The sequence below is a fragment of the Pseudophryne corroboree genome, chromosome 1, assembly GCF_028390025.1.
Source record: "Pseudophryne corroboree isolate aPseCor3 chromosome 1, aPseCor3.hap2, whole genome shotgun sequence".
Lineage (NCBI taxonomy): Eukaryota > Metazoa > Chordata > Amphibia > Anura > Myobatrachidae > Pseudophryne > Pseudophryne corroboree.
The window spans coordinates 518,416,083-518,433,863 of NC_086444.1; the positions used below are offsets into that span (position 1 = coordinate 518,416,083).

Genomic DNA, 17,781 nt, shown 5'->3' on the forward strand with positions numbered 1-17,781 from the left:
GAAGAGGTGAGGTTAAGGAGTTTAGAGGCAGGTGATTTTGTGGGGTTATCGATAGGGATGTTGAAATCACCTAGGATAATGGAGGGAATGTCAGAAGAGAGGAAGTCAGAAAGCAAAGTTGTCAAGGAATTTAAATGGCATGCCAGGGGGGGCGGTAAATGACAGCTACTCGAAGATGAACAGGGTGGAAGAGGCGTATGGCATGGACCTCACATGTAGAGAATGTAAGGGATGGTTCTGGTGGTATGAACTGGTATGAGTAGCTAGAGAGTAGTAGGAGCCCAACACCACCACCGTGGCAACCCCCAGGTCAGGAAGGGGTGGGGGGGGGGGTGAGAACGTGAGACCCCCTGCAGAGAGAGCAGCGAGAGAAACTGTGTCAGAGGGGGTAATCCAAGTTTCAGTTATGGCTAGGAGATTCAAGGACTTTGAGATGAAAAGGTCATGGGTGGGGACCAGTTTATTACAGACAGATCTGGCATTCCAGGGGGCACAGGAGAGAGGGAGAGCGTCTGAGGGAGTGACGTGAATGAGATTATCAGGGTTGCTGTAGCAATGAGGTGAAATGGATTTAGAAGACAGGGATACAGAGGGTGTTGTGAGGGTGCTGGCTCCTGGGCTAGGAAGGGACACTGCAGCAGTTGAGCATGGAGGGAGTAAAGTGTGGTACAGAGGGGTATGAGGTGAGGTAGGTAGAGGAGGGAGGGAGCAGCGCAGAGTGGTGGACAATTGGGCCCAAGCTAGGGTAGAGGTGAATGACATTGGGGTGTCAGGGAAGGAGTGGAAGTGAGGCACTGGAGTGGATGGGAGACAAAGGAGGGGAGAGAGGAGGAAATGTAGGTGACTGGGAGAGAAGGATAGAGGTGGGAGTAGGGGACAGAGAAAAGGATAGGGCAGACAAGGAGTGTTGGGGGGTGATAGTGACAGGCTAGACATGCTGTAGTATGGAAGGGGTAAATAGTATGATACATTTGGAAATAGGAGTGGTGGTTGTAAGATGAACAGAGCAGCAGGATAGCAGAAATACAGGTGAAAGGGCAGTGTTGGAAGTGTTCAGTGGCAGTAATTTGGTTACAGCAGAAAGTTTATGTAGTTGCAGAAATTGAAGTACAGTAGAAGGAGGTGTTAGAAATGAGAAGACATGAGAGGGTTAGCAAAAAGCAAAGGCAATTCAGACTGGATTTGCAGGTGTGTAAAGACAAAATGATATAAGTTCAGTATGTGCATGAAGATGTTTGTGAATACTGCAAGTAAACATACACGTAACTGAAGCAGAAATAAAAAATTGTAAACACAAATTGTATCACAACAGTCACTCCCTTTATCAGTGTTTAGAACAGTCAGTGTGCCCGGTTCAAGTTTGGCAATCTCCCCACAGATTTTTATTACCTCAACCCCAAGTTCCTCCACCACCAGGAGGATTAACTCTGACAAGCATTTATTCAGCACTCCACATCATCTGCTGCAAAAAGCAGCATTAGTTCTCCCAATAGTTGGAATGTTATTAATTCTAAAATCCCAAGGTATTTTTTTAGATCTCTGTTATTCTGACACAAATTGTCCATATACTATAGGAGAAGATCCACCTCCCTCCTTTTGAACCTCGATAATTCATGATACACATCAATAGGAATCTCAGCTGACAGACTATTAAACTGAGTCTAGCTATACTGTACCTTTTCTGCATCATTATCTGTAAGTTAGATCAGTGTGTTTTACGGTCCAAGAAGCAACCATAATATGTCTCTGTGACATGATATAAATGTTCAGAAAAACACTAATCATCAGTAATACAATGGAGAAATGCACTATAGCCAACTGAAGATCTATATTTTGAAACTACTTAAAGTGCACAATATTGTATATATAAGGTAATCCTAGGTCATTAATACAACAGTATTACACAAAACACAAATGTATAATGGTGCAAAAACAAGTCCCATTAGTGAAAATCACCCAGAAAGATATCATGGGTCCACACTTTAACAGAGACAAATACTTTTTTATAAAACGGCTGCATAGTACTGTATAGCTAGAATCTTTTTATAATATGTATGCAGACCATATAAAGTGCATTATATATTGCAGACTAGACTCTTTCAATACCAACCAAGCAGGGTTCCCATTAAGTACTGCATAGGACAATCATAAGCCACTTATGATCCAACTCCTACTGTACATCATAAAGTGCATATAATAATGCGAAAATAAATCCTATAAGATAAATCACATACGTTTATGTCATAAATTGACATTTAAACAAAAGGAGAGATGTCAGATCTTGGCAATTGGCTGCACAAAATATAACCTAATGATATCCGAACAAAAAAATAAAAACAAAAGGAAGAAAAACAAATCCACAAAGCAAAAATGAGTGTCCAACACAAATTTCCACACGTGAAAGATCCACTGCCACATCCAAATGGATAATTTTCAAAGATCACAAAGGCAACAATAAAGAATGGGTGCCAGATAGAAAGATCAAAATATCAATAATCATGGACAGTATCCAATCTAAATCCTTCATCTTCAGAGCAGTCATCAGCCATATATATACAGTATATACTCTCTCTCTCTCTCTCTCTCTCTCTCTATCTCTCTCTCTTTCTATATATATAGGGGGTTAAAGTGTGGGGGGGATGCGGTGAAACTGAGTTCCACCACCTGTAATGGTAGGGGGAACTAGTTCTACCACCTCCATTGCCCTGCACAGTAATTCCAACTGAAAAGCCACCTCCTTCTTACGCAGGTCCTGGTGGCTCCATTGTCCTCCTCAATTTACAGCCCATCCTTCCTGGTACTCACACATGCTGTGTCTTTATGTATATAAGCAGCACTACTGTGGTCATCATGTGTAAGGGGCACTACAGTTGTGGGCATTATGTGTAAGGGCACTACAACTGTTGCCATTATGTGTAAGGGACACTACTACTGTGGGAATTAGTGGCACTACAGTGTGGCATAACATGTAAAGAGGGTAACATGATGTAGTGCAATGTGAATAAAGGGCATCACTAAGTGACATAACTTGAATTTAGTGATGAGCGGATTCGGTTTTACTCGGTTTTACTCGGTTCTCAAAACCGAATCTTATTGGCTCACTGATGTCACGTGTTTTGGATAGCCAATAAGATTCGGTTTTGAGAACCGAGTAAAACCGAGTAAAACCGAATCCGCTCATCACTACAAATTAGGGGCATTACTATGTGATGTAATATGAATCATGGGCACTACATGCAGTGTAATGTGAAAAGGATTGTGCCCCTGTGTGGTGTAATTTTAATTGGAGGAATTGTGGCTACTATTATGTGACCACTCTACTTCCTTGCGAAATCAATGCCCCTTACAAAGTATGGTATTTAGGGTACTTAATTAGAGTTTGCAGGAGGAGTTCCGAAACACTAGCACTTTTCCTGACTCCACTGAATGTGTGTGTGTGTGGGGGGGGGGGGTTGGTGTCCGGGTAAACGAGTTCCCAGCACCTCTCCATGACCACTTTTAGTCCTGTATATATATATATATATATATATACATACATACACAGGGCTGCCATCAGAAATTGCGGGGCCCGGGACTGACAAAATAGGCAGGGCCCCACCCCCCACTGTAGAATAGCACCAGTTAACACATGTGTGTGTGTATTATATACACACATGCATGCATACATACATGTGCGCTGTCCGTGGGGCCTGGGATGTTGATGCCTCTGCCCGCCCGACTCCATCCCCGTGGTTCTGCTGCTCTCCTCCGTCCTCCTGCAGCTGTATTTAAAACTAGAGATGAGCGGGTTCGGTTCCTCGGAATCCGAACCCCCCCGAACTTCACGCTTTTTACACGGGTCCGAGGCAGACTCGGATCTTCCCGCCTTGCTCGGCTAACCCGAGCGCGCCCGAACGTCATCATCCCGCTGTCGGATTCTCGTGTGGCTCGTATTCTATCGCGAGACTCTGATTCCATATAAGGAGCCGCGCGTCGCCGCCATTTTCACACGTGCATTGAGATTGATAGGGAGAGGACGTGGCTGGCGTCCTCTCCGTTTAGATAGAGAGTGAGACACTTGATTTACTGGAGCATTAGGAGTACTCAGAGAGTGCAGAGTTTTGCTGATAGTTATACTAGTGGTGACCACCAGTTTTATTTATTATTTAATATAATCCGTTCTCTGCCTGAAAAAAAACGATACACAGTCACATACCATATCTGTGCTCAGCCTCAGTGTGCTGCATGATAATATCATCTATGTATATCTGACTGTGCTGAGTAGTGCTCACTGCTCACACAGCTTAATTGTGGGGGAGACTGGGGAGCAGTTATAGCAGGAGTACATATTTAACAGTGCACACTTTTGCTGCCAGAGTGCCAGTGTGACTGACCAGCAGTGACCACCAGTATATTGTCTGCCTGAAAAAGTTAAACACTCGTGTGGTGTGTTTTTTTTTTACTCTATAAACGCATTCTGCTGACAGTGTCCAGCAGGTCCGTCATTCATTATATTTCTATCTTCTTCATACTAGTAGTTTAGGAGTCTGCAGTGCTGACAGTGTCCAGCAGGTCCGTCATTATACAATATATACCTGTCCTGCAGTAGTGATATATATATATTTTTTATATCATTATCATCCAGTCTATACTAGCAGACGCAGTACGGTAGTCCACGGCTGTAGCTACCTCTGTGTCGGCAGTCGCTCGTCCATAATTGTATACCTACCTGTGGTGTTTTTTTTTTTTCTATCTTCTTCATACTAGTAGTTTAGGAGTCTGCAGTGCTGACAGTGTCCAGCAGGTCCGTCATTATACAATATATACCTGTCCTGCAGTAGTGATATATATATATTTTTTATATCATTATCATCCAGTCTATACTAGCAGACGCAGTACGGTAGTCCACGGCTGTAGCTACCTCTGTGTCGGCAGTCGCTCGTCCATAATTGTATACCTACCTGTGGTGGGGGTTTTTTTTCTATCTTCTTCATACTAGTAGTTTAGGAGTCTGCAGTGCTGACAGTGTCCAGCAGGTCCGTCATTATACAATATATACCTGTCCTGCAGTAGTGATATATATATATATTTTTTATATCATTATCATCCAGTCTATAATAGCAGACGCAGTACGGTAGTCCACGGCTGTAGCTACCTCTGTGTCGGCAGTCGCTCGTCCATAATTGTATATCTACCTGTGGTGGTTTTTTTTTTTCTATCTTCTTCATACTAGTAGTTTAGGAGTCTGCAGTGCTGACAGTGTCCAGCAGGTCCGTCATTATACAATATATACCTGTCCTGCAGTAGTGATATATATATTTTTTATATCATTATCATCCAGTCTATACTAGCAGATGCAGTACGGTAGTCCACGGCTGTAGCTACCTCTGTGTCGGCAGTCGCTCGTCCATAATTGTATACCTACCTGTGGTGGGTTTTTTTTTTCTATCTTCTTCATACTAGTAGTTTAGGAATCTGCAGTGCTGACAGTGTCCAGCAGGTCCGTCATTATACAATATATACCTGTCCTGCAGTAGTGATATATATATATTTTTTATATCATTATCATCCAGTCTATACTAGCAGACGCAGTACGGTAGTCCACGGCTGTAGCTACCTCTGTGTCGGCAGTCGCTCGTCCATAATTGTATACCTACCTGTGGTGGGGTTTTTTTTTCTATCTTCTTCATACTAGTAGTTTAGGAGTCTGCAGTGCTGACAGTGTCCAGCAGGTCCGTCATTATACAATATATACCTGTCCTGCAGTAGTGATATATATATATATTTTTTATATCATTATCATCCAGTCTATACTAGCAGATGCAGTACGGTAGTCCACGGCTGTAGCTACCTCTGTGTCGGCAGTCGCTCGTCCATAATTGTATACCTACCTGTGGTGTTTTTTTTTTATCTATCTTCTTCATACTAGTAGTTTAGGAGTCTGCAGTGCTGACAGTGTCCAGCAGGTCCGTCATTATACAATATATACCTGTCCTGCAGTAGTGATATATATATATTTTTTATATCATTATCATCCAGTCTATACTAGCAGTCGCAGTACGGTAGTCCACGGCTGTAGCTACCTCTGTGTCGGCAGTCGCTCGTCCATAATTGTATACCTACCCTTGGTGGGTTTTTTTTTCTATCTTCTTCATACTAGTAGTTTAGGAGTCTGCAGTGCTGACAGTGTCCAGCAGGTCCGTCATTATACAATATATACCTGTCCTGCAGTAGTGATATATATATATTTTTTATATCATTATCATCCAGTCTATACTAGCAAACGCAGAACGGTAGTCCACGGCTGTCGCTACCTCTGTGTCGGCAGTCGCTCGTCCATAATTGTATACCTACCTGTGGTGGGTTTTTTTTTCTATCTTCTTCATACTAGTAGTTTAGGAGTCTGCAGTGCTGACAGTGTCCAGCAGGTCCGTCATTATACAATATATACCTGTCCTGCAGTAGTGATATATATATATATATATTTTATATCATTATCATCCAGTCTATACTAGCAGACGCAGTACGGTAGTCCACGGCTGTAGCTACCTCTGTGTCGGCAGTCGCTCGTCCATAATTGTATACCTACCTGTGGTGGGTTGTTTTTTTTTCTATCTTCTTCATACTAGTAGTTTAGGAGTCTGCAGTGCTGACAGTGTCCAGCAGGTCCGTCATTATACAATATATACCTGTCCTGCAGTAGTGATATATATATATTTTTTATATCATTATCATCCAGTCTATACTAGCAGACGCAGTACGGTAGTCCACGGCTGTAGCTACCTCTGTGTCGGCAGTCGCTCGTCCATAATTGTATACCTACCTGTGGTGGGGTTTTTTTTCTATCTTCTTCATACTAGTAGTTTAGGAGTCTGCAGTGCTGACAGTGTCCAGCAGGTCCGTCATTATACAATATATACCTGTCCTGCAGTAGTGATATATATATATTTTTTATATCATTATCATCCAGTCTATACTAGCAGACGCAGTACGGTAGTCCACGGCTGTAGCTACCTCTGTGTCGGCAGTCGCTCGTCATCCATAAGTATACTAGTATCCATCCATCTCCATTGTTTACCTGAGGTGCCTTTTAGTTGTGCCTATTAAAATATGGAGAACAAAAATGTTGAGGTTCCAAAAATAGGGAAAGATCAAGATCGACTTCCACCTCGTGCTGAAGCTGCTGCCACTAGTCATGGCCGAGACGATGAAATGCCAGCAACGTCGTCTGCCAAGGCCGATGCCCAATGTCATAGTACAGAGCATGTAAAATCCAAAACACCAAATATCAGTAAAAAAAGGACTCAAAAATCTAAAATAAAATTGTCGGAGGAGAAGCGTAAACTTGCCAATATGCCATTTACCACACGGAGTGGCAAGGAACGGCTGAGGCCCTGGCCTATGTTCATGGCTAGTGGTTCAGCTTCACATGAGGATGGAAGCACTCAGCCTCTCGCTAGAAAAATGAAAAGACTCAAGCTGGCAAAAGCACAGCAAAGAACTGTGCGTTCTTCGAAATCCCAAACCCACAAGGAGAGTCCAATTGTGTCGGTTGCAATGCCTGACCTTCCCAACACTGGACGTGAAGAGCATGCGCCTTCCACCATTTGCACGCCCCCTGCAAGTGCTGGAAGGAGCACCCGCAGTCCAGTTCCTGATAGTCAGATGTCAGTGTTGAAGTACACCAGGATGAGGAGGATATGGGTGTTGCTGGCGCTGGGGAGGAAATTGACAAGGAGGATTCTGATGGTGAGGTGGTTTGTTTAAGTCAGGCACCCGGGGAGACACCTGTTGTCCGTGGGAGGAATATGGCCATTGACATGCCTGGTGAAAATACCAAAAAAATCAGCTCTTCGGTGTGGAAGTATTTCAACAGAAATGCGGACAACATTTGTCAAGCCGTGTGTTGCCTTTGTCAAGCTGTAATAAGTAGGGGTAAGGACGTTAACCACCTCGGAACATCCTCCCTTATACGTCACCTGCAGCGCATTCATAATAAGTCAGTGACAAGTTCAAAAACTTTGGGCGACAGCGGAAGCAGTCCACTGACCAGTAATCCCTTCCTCTTGTAACCAAGCTCACGCAAACCACCCCACCAACTCCCTCAGTGTCAATTTCCTCCTTCCCCAGGAATGCCAATAGTCCTGCAGGCCATGTCACTGGCAATTCTGACGAGTCCTCTCCTGCCTGGGATTCCTCCGATGCATCCTTGCGTGTAACGCCTACTGCTGCTGGCACTGCTGTTGTTGTTGCTGGGAGTCGATGGTCATCCCAGAGGGGAAGTCGTAAGCCCACTTTTACTACTTCCACCAAGCAATTGACTGTCCAACAGTCCTTTGCGAGTAAGATGAAATATCACAGCAGTCATCCTGTTGCAAAGCGGATAACTGAGGCCTTGACAACTATGTTGGTGTTAGACGTGCGTCCGGTATCCGCCGTTAGTTCACAGGGAACTAGACAATTTCTTGAGGTAGTGTGCCCCCGTTACCAAATACCATCTAGGTTCCACTTCTCTAGGCAGGCGATACCGAGAATGTACATGGACGTCAGAAAAAGACTCACCAGTGTCCTAAAAAATGCAGTTGTACCCAATGTCCACTTAACCACGGACATGTGGACAAGTGGAGCAGGGCAGGGTCAGGACTATATGACTGTGACAGCCCACTGGGTAGATGTATGGACTCCTGCCGCAAGAACAGCAGCGGCGGCACCAGTAGCAGCATCTCGCAAACGCCAACTCTTTCCTAGGCAGGCTACGCTTTGTATCACCGGTTTCCAGAATACGCTCACAGCTGAAAACCTCTTACGGCAACTGAGGAAGATCATCGCGGAATGGCTTACCCCAATTGGACTCTCCTGTGGATTTGTGGCATCGGACAACGCCATCAATATTGTGTGTGCATTAAATATGGGCAAATTCCAGCACGTCCCCTGTTTTGCACATACCTTGAATTTGGTGGTGCAGAATTATTTAAAAAACGAGAGGGGCGTGCAAGAGATGCTGTCGGTGGCCAGAAGAATTGCGGGACACTTTCGGCGTACATGCACCACGTACAGAAGACTGGAGCACCACCAAAAACGCCTGAACCTGCCCTGCCATCATCTGAAGCAAGAAGTGGTAACGAGGTGGAATTCAACCCTATATATGCTTCAGAGGTTCGAGGAGCAGCAAAAGGCCATTCAAGCCTATACAATTGAGCACGATATAGGAGGTGGAATGCACCTGTCTCAAGCGCAGTGGAGAATGATTTCAACGTTGTGCAAGGTTCTGATGCCCTTTGAACTTGCCACACGTGAAGTCAGTTCAGACACTGCCAGCCTGAGTCAGGTCATTCCCCTCATCAGGCTTTTGCAGAAGAAGCTGGAGACATTGAAGGAGTAGCTAACACAGAGCGATTCCGCTAGGCATGTGGGACTTGTGGATGGAGCCCTTAATTCGCTTAACAAGGATTCACGGGTGGTCAATCTGTTGAAATCAGAGCACTACATTTTGGCCACCGTGCTCGATCCTAGATTTAAAACCTACCTTGGATCTCTCTTTCCGGCAGACACAAGTCTGCTGGGGTTCAAAGACCTGCTGGTGAGAAAATTGTCAAGTCAAGCGGAACGCGACCTGTCAACATCTCCTCCTTCACATTCTCCCGCAACTGGGGGTGCGAGGAAAAGGCTCAGAATTCCGAGCCCACCCGCTGGCGGTGATGCAGGGCAGTCTGGAGCGACTGCTGATGCTGACATCTGGTCCGGACTGAAGGACCTGCCAACGATTACGGACATGTCGTCTACTGGCACTGCATATGATTCTCTCCCCATTGAAAGAATGGTGGAGGATTATATGAGTGACCGCATCCAAGTAGGCACGTCAGACAGTCCGTACTTATACTGGCAGGAAAAAGAGGCAATTTGGAGGCCCTTGCACAAACTGGCTTTATTCTACCTAAATTGCCCTCCCACAAGTGTGTACTCCGAAAGAGTGTTTAGTGCCGCCGCTCACCTTGTCAGCAATCGGCGTACGAGGTTACTTCCAGAAAATGTGGAGAAGATGATGTTCATTAAAATGAATTATAATCAATTCCTCCGTGGAGACATTGACCAGCAGCAATTGCCTCCACAAAGTACACAGGGAGCTGAGATGGTGGATTCCAGTGGGGACGAATTGATAATCTGTGAGGAGGGGGATGTACACGGTGATATATCGGAGGATGATGATGAGGTGGACATCTTGCCTCTGTAGAGCCAGTTTGTGCAAGGAGAGATTAATTGCTTCTTTTTTGGTGGGGGTCCAAACCAACCCGTCATTTCAGTCACAGTCGTGTGGCAGACCCTGTCACTGAAATGATGGGTTGGTTAAAGTGTGCATGTCCTGTTTATACAACATAAGGGTGGGTGGGAGGGCCCAAGGACAATTCCATCTTGCACCTCTTTTTTCTTTGATTTTTCTTTGCGTCATGTGCTGTTTGGGGAGTATTTTTTTGAAGGGCCATCCTGCGTGACACTGCAGTGCTACTCCTAGATGGGCCAGGTGTTTGTGTCGGCCACTAGGGTCGCTTATCTTACTCACACAGCTACCTCATTGCGCTTTTTTTTTTCTTTGCGTCATGTGCTGTTTGGGGAGTGTTTTTTGGAAGGGCCATCCTGCGTGACACTGCAGTGCCACTCCTAGATGGGCCAGGTGTTTGTGTCGGCCACTAGGGTCGCTTATCTTACTCACACAGCTACCTCATTGCGCCTATTTTTTTCTTTGCGTCATGTGCTGTTTGGGGAGTGTTTTTTGGAAGGGCCATCCTGCGTGACACTGCAGTGCCACTCCTAGATGGTGTGAACTTTGAAAAGAAGAAAGAAGACTCTTTTTGGGAAGCACTCATATACAGATAATATTGTACGACTCAATCGCAAAAAAATATAGCTAGCTAAAATACAAAATTTTTATTAATTCTCATTAAAAAATGATTATTGGGGAGTTCAAAAATGGCGCCAGTATATATTTAAATAGTGACTTTGCGAAAATATGGGGAATGATGTACAGAATACAAGGTACAAATACCTAATTCTGGCCGAGATGGGTATATCCAGCTGTGGATCAGTCTATGATTATAGGTTGCTCATTTGTTGAAAAAATGACCGTCATTTGTAAACTGCTATATATCCCAATTGGGAATTTTGATCCTAGCAGATAATTGAATCATAGGTCATAACCGAGACATAAGATAGTGCTCTATTAATAGTGACAGGTGGGCGGCAAATATTTGCAGTACCAGGGTGTTCCTTAGTAGTCTCCTATCCAAGTACTTAACCCGGCCCTCCACTGCTTGGCTTCCAAGATCAGATGAGATTGGGCATCTCCAGCGGGGTATGACCGCAGACCTTATGCTCACCCTTGTCACGCTGTGTCCAAAATTGGGCACAGATAAGAGCCAACTATTGTTATATGAGCCACAAGTTTGAGAGAAACACAGCTGGTTTGATATAAAAAAGAAGGGGGGGATTTCTTATCACAAATGATAAGGTATACTTAAAGATTAAATACCCATCTAAATAATCAGGGCTTAAGTCGTCGCAGTATACATAGGGAAAAGACCTCTATGTTGCATAATTAACACATGCATATAAATCTGACATTAAATAAATGATATTATTATAATCATGCAAAAGAAGGGAACCTCCAAATTTGGTCTCCAAAGCCACAGATTGCATACGAGGTTACACTATAAATTCTGAAAATCACCTGAGCAATGAAAAAATACAATTTCTCAAAAACCAACAGCGAGTTAGTATTAACTGAGTTGACACAGTATATATTCATATGCAGTGTAAAGGAAAAGAAAGAAGGCGTTTTGTTTTGGTTTTTAAATGGGGTCCAAGGTTTAACAGATGTATCCACATCTGCTTTTTTGATAAAGATATGGACCCCAATGCAGTTTGGTACTTATTCCTTTACTGTTTGATAATTAGTGTCACTCAATTTTGTATAGCAGTCTGTGTAGCTTATAAGTAGGATTTTGATAAATACCTGTCCATGCGCTGATGCATAAATATTGGATATCCAAACCTGATATACAATTTTTTTTGTTTTAGATCCTACTTGTTTAGAGAGGAAGATCCTGATGTCTGGAAGGTGCCGGCCGCGTCCGCCCGCGTCTGTCCACGTTGGGCTTGTTACCAGGCTCCGGCCGCACTGTGCTTCCTGTTGTCCTGGTTCCCTAGGCGACGGACTTAGCCGAGAGCGGCTCGTTGCGGTCACGTGTGCGCACCACGTGACCGTCTCTCCTGACGTACGTTTCGCATAAAGCTTGGTCACAGGGCGTCAGTAGGTTCCAGCCTATTGGTTTGTCCTTATATTGGTGATACTGTGTGCTGATTGGCTCTCAGCAATGGATTGATAGGTAATTTGGCCTATAATAGTCAGTATCGTATTTGCAGGTTCCCATAGGATGGTGTGTCCTGATTGACAGTTAGAGGGACCATTGAGCAATAAGATGAACGATCATATGGTCATTTTAATTAAAAAAGAGCTGATAAAATTAATTTTTAGTTGATGTTTGCAGAGGATAAAGATATAGTGATAATATCATTTGTGGAACAGTTAATTATAGTATAAAAACTTTAAAAAATGGAAGACACAGATTGTTAAAAGTACTTAATGTGCCTGTGCCAGTATTAGAGTAATTATATATATAATAAGAAGGAATCATATACATAATAAGAGGGAAATACAGATACAGTTTTTATAAAAGATTATTTTCTTATATATATATATATAAATATATGAATTTAAAATTGGGATATAGATATAATAAATTGGTGAATGAGTGATCGTGACTGCTGAACCTAAAAGTGTCTGATAATAATATTCAATTGTGTTTGAAAAAAAACATATTTGTGAAAGTCAAAATAATAAGAAAGCTTATAAGTGGGGGAGGGAGGGGGGGGGCTTGAAGGGGGGGGGGCAGGGACGTGAGGGGGGAAAAAATGGGGGGAGGGGGGGGAAAGGAAAGGGAGGAATGGATTATTTTTGGGGGAAGGGGGGGGGGAAAGGGGGGGGGGAAATGGGGGGGGGGTTGTTGGGGGGGGGGTGATTGGTTTTTTGGAGGGGGGGGGGGCGGAAAATTTGTTATTGTGGGGACAAGTGATTGTACGAAAATTAATAAATGGAAAATATAATAGATATTAAATTTATTAATAAATTTAATTTTTATAAAATTCATTAATAAAATACTAGGTGGTTGTGGGCTGTATTGTGAATTAATTATAGTATATACAAAATGTGCGTTTGGTAGTTACATTTTTATGGGGAAAGGGGGGTAAGAAAAAGAAAAGGACAGACAAGAAGAAAGGGAAGGGGAAAAAAGAGTAAAAAGAAGAAAAAAAGAAAAAAAGGGGGGATATTCGTGCATTGGGATTGCCGTATTTAGTTTAAGAAAACTCCATAATTGATGTTTTCATTCATACCAAAAGGGTGAATGGTGCCTAACTTGAAAATCCACTCACATTCTTTCTTCAAAAGGATGTCTGTCAAACTTCCACCACGTATTCCGAGTTTGATTTTTTCAAGTCCGAAGACCTTGAGATCCTCCCATCTGTTATCATGGTGTTGGTAAAAATGGCGTGCTACTGTAGTGAGTGGTTTCATCTTTCTTTTATCAGAGGTGGCATTACGTATAGTCCCAATGTGTTCTAAGACACGTTGTTTCAGTGGGCGAGTGGTCATACCCACATATTTCTTGTCACAACTGCATTTGATGCAATAAATGACACCTTCAGTCAGACAATTCATATAGTCATTAATTTTGAATTCTGTCCCATATTTGTCTTTTACTTCTTTCACTACTTCAATATGTCTGCAAGCTTTGCATTTACCACAGGGATATGTTCCTGTTGTGGTGATTTTCTTTGTAGGTATTCTTTGAAAATGACTTTGAACCAGATGGTCTTTTAAATTTCTGGACCTTCGCCAGCTCATAGAGACACGTGTACCGAGTTTTTCTGATAAGTCGGGGTCAGTATGCAATACATGCCAATGTTTTTGTATTGCTTCACTGACTTCCTTCCATTCATGGCAGTAGTTACCCACGAATCTGATAGTATTTGCGTTTTGTGTAGTTTCTCTCTTCTTGAAGATAATGTCATCCCTGGAGACAATCTCTGCATTCCGAGAAGCTTTCTTTATGGAAGTATTACTGTACCCTCTTTCACGTAGTCGTTGGGCCAGTTCTATGCTCTGTTTTTTGAATTTGTGATCATCTGAGCAGTTCCTGCGTAGACGCAAGAATTCTCCTTTTGGTATATTTTCTATGGTGGGATGAAAGTGTGAACTAGTCTGGTGCAGCAAGGTGTTTGTCGCGGTAGTTTTACGGTACAGACTTGTGGCGATCATTCCCTCTGAGTCCTTGTATAGCATTAAATCCAGAAGTGGTAGCTCCGTTTGGCTGATGTTAGTATGTTAGAATTAGAAACTTGGGAAAAGGACTTACAATTCCAGAAGTGCTTTGAACATAACAAACAAGAATTACAGGCATATGAGCAATCCATCATAGATCGTAAACGAACAAAATACGCTAGAGACAAAAAGGACTTTGCCTCGGGAAGAGTTTTCAAATGGCAAAGGACTAACTGGAAAAGAAATACAACCCAATATACAGGTGAATATTCATCCTCAGAGGCGGAAACATCTGGAACAGAAGACACTGCTGACTACATACCCGATAAACATCTGGGATCCAGAGGACAAACAAGTAGCAGCCAACATAATCCCCCCCCCCCTCTACTACCTCTTCCACTTCTTTTTTAGGGAACCCCCGAACAGGGAGGGTACGGGGAAGACAAAGAGGAGGAAGACGAGGAGGGGGCGGAAGAGGAAGAAGAGGCCAGCAGCAATGGGATTTCTCACCCCCTCTGACCCGAAACACACAGAGGAGATGACAACCACCAGTCTCTTGACTATGGAAAACACACAACATGATAATAAACTTAAAATCATTAATCTCTCCGAACATATACTTACGGATGCACAAAAATCCATACTAAGTAAAGGTCTGACATTTTCTCCCACAGGACATTTTGAAAGGTTCAGGTGGGAGAAGGACCTGAAACTATTTGGAAGGAAATTAATATTGACAAAACTCTACAGTGATAAAACAACTCCCACTACTACAAGAGGAGAAACCCCAGAAACAGAAGAAACCGCAATCCCAGATCTTCAAGCAATGGAGGAAGAAGCACTGGCTGCATTATATGAATTACAACAAGACCAATATGGGTCAAATCGTACGGACCACAGACCACCCATCAGACCAGCTATCAAGAAGAAATCTACATACTACCCACCAGAACAAATATGTCCAGAAGTTCAGGTATTTCAAAAACTAGTTGCAAAAGAATTTGATATCATTCACACCAATAAAAAACATCGTCGCCACTCAAATATGACGTATCAAGAAAGAAAGGCCATGAGGGAGATACAAACATGGCAGGATGTCCTAATCAAGCCCTCGGACAAAGGAGGTAATATTGTGATCTGGCCAAAAACAGACTATATTAAAGAAGCATTGCGCCAATTAGAATCCACTGACTGTTACAAAAGGATACTTCTTAACCCCCTGGATAACTACATGTCGGTCTATTCTAAAATTATCACTCAGGCCCGAGAACAAGGAGTAATTACAAAACAAGAATATGAATACTTGCATATTCAGAATCCAAAAATTCCTACATATTACATGCTGCCAAAAGTGCACAAAAATATTCTAAATCCACCTGGACGACCAATAGTATCAGGTATAGGAGGATTAACTGAAAAGGCTAGCATCTTTCTGGATTTGCACCTCAGACATCTTGTACTGGGTCTTCCCTCATATATACAAGACACAGCAGATATACTTAGGAAACTGCATGACGTGAAATTGGAGGACAACCAATACTTAGTCTCATTAGACGTAGAAGCGCTATATACCTCAATTGGTCACACAGAAGGTATAGCAGCAGTCGAATATTTTCTGCACAATGAAGGCTGGGAGGAATTTCATACTTTTCTGATCAAACTGTTGCACTTTGTACTGCATTACAATTTCTTTGTATTTAATGACAGATTTTACCTCCAAACACGGGGTACTGCTATGGGGGCGGCCTGTGCGCCCACCTATGCGAACATCTTCTCAGGATGGTGGGAGAAAGAATTCGTCTTCAAGGATACCCATGATGATTTTACATCTAATATCATCACGTGGACAAGATATATAGATGATATCTTCTTGATATGGGAAGGGGACCTACAACTGTTACATCAGTTCATAGAGTGCCTAAATGACAATAATCTCAATCTTCATCTCACCCATAACATCAGCCAAACGGAGCTACCATTTCTGGATTTAATGCTATACAAGGACTCAGAGGGAATGATCGCCACAAGTCTGTACCGTAAAACTACCGCGACAAACACCTTGCTGCACCAGACTAGTTCACACTTTCATCCCACCATAGAAAATATACCAAAAGGAGAATTCTTGCGTCTACGCAGGAACTGCTCAGATGATCACAAATTCAAAAAACAGAGCATAGAACTGGCCCAACGACTACGTGAAAGAGGGTACAGTAATACTTCCATAAAGAAAGCTTCTCGGAATGCAGAGATTGTCTCCAGGGATGACATTATCTTCAAGAAGAGAGAAACTACACAAAACGCAAATACTATCAGATTCGTGGGTAACTACTGCCATGAATGGAAGGAAGTCAGTGAAGCAATACAAAAACATTGGCATGTATTGCATACTGACCCCGACTTATCAGAAAAACTCGGTACACGTGTCTCTATGAGCTGGCGAAGGTCCAGAAATTTAAAAGACCATCTGGTTCAAAGTCATTTTCAAAGAATACCTACAAAGAAAATCACCACAACAGGAACATATCCCTGTGGTAAATGCAAAGCTTGCAGACATATTGAAGTAGTGAAAGAAGTAAAAGACAAATATGGGACAGAATTCAAAATTAATGACTATATGAATTGTCTGACTGAAGGTGTCATTTATTGCATCAAATGCAGTTGTGACAAGAAATATGTGGGTATGACCACTCGCCCACTGAAACAACGTGTCTTAGAACACATTGGGACTATACGTAATGCCACCTCTGATAAAAGAAAGATGAAACCACTCACTACAGTAGCACGCCATTTTTACCAACACCATGATAACAGATGGGAGGATCTCAAGGTCTTCGGACTTGAAAAAATCAAACTCGGAATACGTGGTGGAAGTTTGACAGACATCCTTTTGAAGAAAGAATGTGAGTGGATTTTCAAGTTAGGCACCATTCACCCTTTTGGTATGAATGAAAACATCAATTATGGAGTTTTCTTAAACTAAATACGGCAATCCCAATGCACGAATATCCCCCCTTTTTTTCTTTTTTTCTTCTTTTTACTCTTTTTTCCCCTTCCCTTTCTTCTTGTCTGTCCTTTTCTTTTTCTTACCCCCCTTTCCCCATAAAAATGTAACTACCAAACGCACATTTTGTATATACTATAATTAATTCACAATACAGCCCACAACCACCTAGTATTTTATTAATGAATTTTATAAAAATTAAATTTATTAATAAATTTAATATCTATTATATTTTCCATTTATTAATTTTCGTACAATCACTTGTCCCCACAATAACAAATTTTCCGCCCCCCCCCCCTCCAAAAAACCAATCACCCCCCCCCCCAACAACCCCCCCCCCCATTCCCCCCCCCCCTTTCCCCCCCCCCTTCCCCCAAAAATAATCCATTCCTCCCTTTCCCTTCCCCCCCCTCCCCCCATTTTTTCC

The 17,781-nt window shown here is 42.8% G+C and overlaps 1 pseudogene; it reads right to left on the reverse strand.

Moving 5' to 3' along the window:
* Positions 1-11,219: 11,219 nt before the first annotated feature.
* On the reverse strand, positions 11,220-11,340 carry LOC134944081 (5S ribosomal RNA; annotated as a pseudogene).
* Between the last annotated feature and the right edge of the window lie 6,441 nt (positions 11,341-17,781).